We start from the raw sequence: 4,403 nt of genomic DNA, 5'->3' as shown, positions 1-4,403 counted from the left end.
GGCTAGAGTATACAGAGTGTCCCACTGCATGTAAAAGTCAAATGGCCTCGTGAAATTTGCAAGTGTCATTGTCTATGACTGTATCTGGTTCAAGTCAAGAAGTCTATCAAACACGTTTACACTTGAATTAGTAAAGCACTAGTTCAAATTATGTGTTGGAAATTGTTGTTTTGGAAGACAATATACCTAACAACTTGATTTTTTTTCAGGATTATACTAAAGAAATAAAATGACATTTATCAAATATTTCAGCATGCATCAAACACTATGCTAATGGCTTCACAATGTTATGAAAAATTCCGATCAGAATGAATATAAGGATTTGCAGGATGTGACATTCAGGGGTATGAGAAATTGGAAGTTGTTAGCACACATGAAGTAGGAGCAACACATACAGAGTAACCATAGAAACCAACAGAAAAAAAGCATGAATGTGAACTTGTGATTGTTGCCTCTAACTCAACTGTACTATCGGTGAACTTACTAAGCCTAATATTGGCTACAGACCTTTTGTGATTGTTTTTGACTTAGTAAATCCCAAACCAGCTCCCTTCCTTGAAGCATCATCTCACAAGGCCTTACCTTGAACTACTGACTTCAGTTTGCCCCACAGATCACTGATGTGCCATTTTTTAAGTCCTTTCTGTCTGTGTTTCATTTCAGATAGGTTCTATTTCTATTTCACTAGCCTTTTCTTCTACACTAATTAGCCATTAATTATATCTGGTGTATGTTTTATCTCACACATTGTAGTTATTCCTCTTTAAAGGTTCAATTTGAATGGTGTTTAAAGCTTCTATTTCTCTACTTGACATATTCAGTCATTCCTCAACATTCATTTATTTATTATTTATTGTTAACTCTCACCCAAGGATATTTTTTTATTTTAGAAAGAGTGGAAAGGAGAGAGGGAGAGGGAGAGAGAGAGAGAGAGAGAGAGAGAGAGAGAGAGAGAGAGAGATGAGAGAGATACATCAATTTGTTGCCTCCCTCATACACCCCAACCAGGGCCAGGAATGGAACCTGCAACCCAGGTGTGTGTCCTTGACTGAGATCAAACCCAAGACCCTTTGATGTGTGGGATGATTCTCTAACCACTGGAAAGGGCTCCTCAATCTTCTTCTTGAACGTATAAAATGCAGTCATACTGTTTCAAAGGCCTTTTCTACTAATGCTTTTATTGTCATCAGTTTTAATTGACAAATGTTTCTCCATGTGAGGATTATAAACTTTTGCTTTGTTTTTTTAGTGCCTACAATTTTTCATTGGATGTTAGAAATTACAAATTTTGCTTTGTTAGGTGCTGTTTGTATACCTATAAATATTCTCAACTTTATTATGAGTTACAATTAAGTTACTTAGAAACAGTATGTTTGATTATACTCTTCAGGGCCTTGCTTTACTGTTCCCCACTGCTGAGGGTTCTACAGTATGCCCCAGAAATAATTAAGTTTCCCACTCTGACTTCTGGACAAAGGCACTAATTCTGACCATGTGTGAGCTCTGGGGATTGTCTCCTCTAATCCTTTTTGGCAATTCTCTCCCACTTTAGGTAGTTTCCTCAGAAGTGTGTCCTGATCAGTTCTCAACTGAGTACAAACATGGAATTTGCATCTCTGTAGTTGTGTCTCTGCAACTCTCTCTTTCCTGATGCTCTGCCCTCCAAACTCTAGGCATCTTGGCCTTCCCAGACCCCCACCTAAATCTCTCATACTCAGGGAGGCTAGCAGGCCCCATCTTGTTTACTTTCTCTGTGCCAACATTTAATATCTCTCTTCAGGCAGTAACCTGAGAAATTGCAATACTCATCTGAATTGTATTCCATCTCTGAGAGCTCATGGTTCTTTGTTGCCTATTTTTAATGTCTTAAAAACCATTGTTTCATGTATTTTCATTTTGTAATTGTTTTATGCAGTGTTATAGACTGAATTAATTTATTGAAATCTAATACTCAATGTGGCTATATTTGGATATGATTTCTAAGGCAATATTTAAGGTTAAATGAGGTCCTAACAGTGGGGCCCTGATCTGATAAGATTGGTGTCTTTAGAAGAAGAAACACCAGAGTGCTCACTCTCTTTTCTCTCCTTTTCTCTCCTCTTCTCTCCTCACAGGTGCACAAAGGAAAGAACACAGGGAGAAGATAGCCATCTACAAGCCAGAAAGAGAGCCCTTGTCAAAAACTAAATCTGCTGACATCTTGATCTTGGACTTCTGGCCTCCAGAACTGTGAAAAAGTCATCTTTTGTTCTTTAAACCACTTGCTTTGTGGCATTTTGATAGAGCAACACAAGCAGACCAATATGAGCAGGTAGATAAACCCTGTCCCTGCTGCTCTGTCTTGGCTGAAGCAGACATCCTGGTTAAGTATTTCTAATCGTGCACTCAGCACACTAAATCCAAAGGCGTTAGTGATAGACAGCAAGATATTGAAAACCTATTTCAAGAAATAATGGCAGAAAACTTCCCCCACCTGGAGAAAGAAATGGACTTACAGGTTCAAGAAGCGCAGAGAACCCCAAACAAAAGGAATCCAAAGAGGACCACACCAAGACACATCATCATTAAAATGCCAAGAGCAAAAGACAAAGAGAAAATCTTAAAAGCAGCAAGAGAAAGAGGCTCAATTACCTACAAGGGAATACCCATACGACTGTCAGCTGATTTCTCAACAGAAACTTTGCAGGCCAGAAGGGAATGGCAAGAAATATTCAAAGTGCTGAATACCAAGAACCTACAACCAAGATTACTTTATCCAGCAAAGCTATCATTCAGAATTGAAGGTCAGATAAAGAGCTTCACAGATAAGGAAAAGCTAAAGGAGTTCATCACCACTAAACCAGTATTATACAAAATGCTGAAAGGTATCCTTTAAGAAGAGGAAGAAGAAAAAGGTAAAGATACAAATTGTGAACAACAAACATGCATCTATCAACAACTGAATATAAGAATCAAGTGAATAAATAGTCTGATGTACAGAATGAACTGGTGATTATAATGAATCAGGGACATAGAAAGGGAATGGACTGACTATTCTTGGGGGGGAAAGGGGAATGGGAGATGCGGGAAGAGACTGGACAAAAATCGTGCACCTATGGATGAGGACAGTGGGTGGGGAGTGAGGGCGGAGGGTGGGGCGGGAACTGGAAGGAGGGGAGGTATGGGGGGGAGAAAAGAGGAACAAATGTAATCTGAACAATAAAGATTTAGTTTAAAAAAAAAACAACAACAACAGTCTAAAAAGAATTACAGTGAAACTGCTAAAAACAAAAAAGAAAATGTTGAAGCACCAAGAGAAATTGATATATACCTTCATAGGGTAAACAATAAGACAGCAAGTTTCTCGATATAAATTATGACAGCCAAGAGATAATGGAATGGAACTTTATACTAAAGAAAGAAAATAAATACCAATCTAAAAAGTCCATGATCAATAATATAATCTTCAAAACTATAGGTAAAAAAATAAATATTCGATGTTTCTCTCTCATCGACATTTCTAACTCTCTATCCCTCTCCCTTCCTCTCTGTGGAGAATCAATAAAATATATTTAAAAAATAAAAAAAATATTTTCAGACAAATAAAAGGTTAAATTTTTTTCCAAGTAACTTGACTTTAAAACAAACAAAAATTAACTGAAATGAATTCTTCAGGCAAAAAGAAAATTATACAGAAGAAAATGAGAAAACAAAGTAAGGAAAGAATAGCATAAATAATGATTAATGAGTAAATATAGAAAAATATCAATAGGTATGTATTGATCATATTTATATATTGGACCTCTATTCTGGGATGAATACCCATGTAACAAATTTTTATCTCAGCATGTCCTGTTTTAAGCCTAATATACCTCCAACGTAATATGTGCAAAATTGAAAGCATGGTCTTCCAACAGGATTGCTTCTTTCATAGTTGTCATTAAATTGGTAAATAGCAACTTTACCTATCCAATTATTCAGGTTAAATATCTTCTAGTGAACTTTTTATGCCTTTAAATTTTTTTTCACATCTATATCCAAACTTTCAAAAAATTATTCTTCTCACTATTGCAAGAATCAAATGACACCACCTCCACTTGTTACCACTGACTAAATAAAATATTCAATATATATCTATATATATATAAAAGCCTAATATGCAAATTTCCCCTTGGGTGTTCGACCAGGAGACCAGGAGTCGATTGCTCACTATGACGTTCATTGAGCACCAGGGGGTGGCATGGAATGAAGGAAGGCCTTGGCAGCAGCCAGGGAAGGGTGGCCCCAGTGGCAGCTGGGGAAGGAAGGCCCTGGCCAGTAGCCGGGAGGCCCCGATTGGCCCTGATCACCAACCAGGCCTAGGGACCCTACCCATGCACGAATTTTCTAACAGGTGGGTCTCTAGTATGTGTATATATATATCA

The sequence above is a fragment of the Myotis lucifugus genome, unplaced genomic scaffold, assembly GCF_000147115.1.
Source record: "Myotis lucifugus unplaced genomic scaffold, Myoluc2.0 scaffold_81, whole genome shotgun sequence".
In the NCBI taxonomy this organism is placed as follows: domain Eukaryota; kingdom Metazoa; phylum Chordata; class Mammalia; order Chiroptera; family Vespertilionidae; genus Myotis; species Myotis lucifugus.
Note: the sequence above shows the minus strand (reverse complement) of the source record.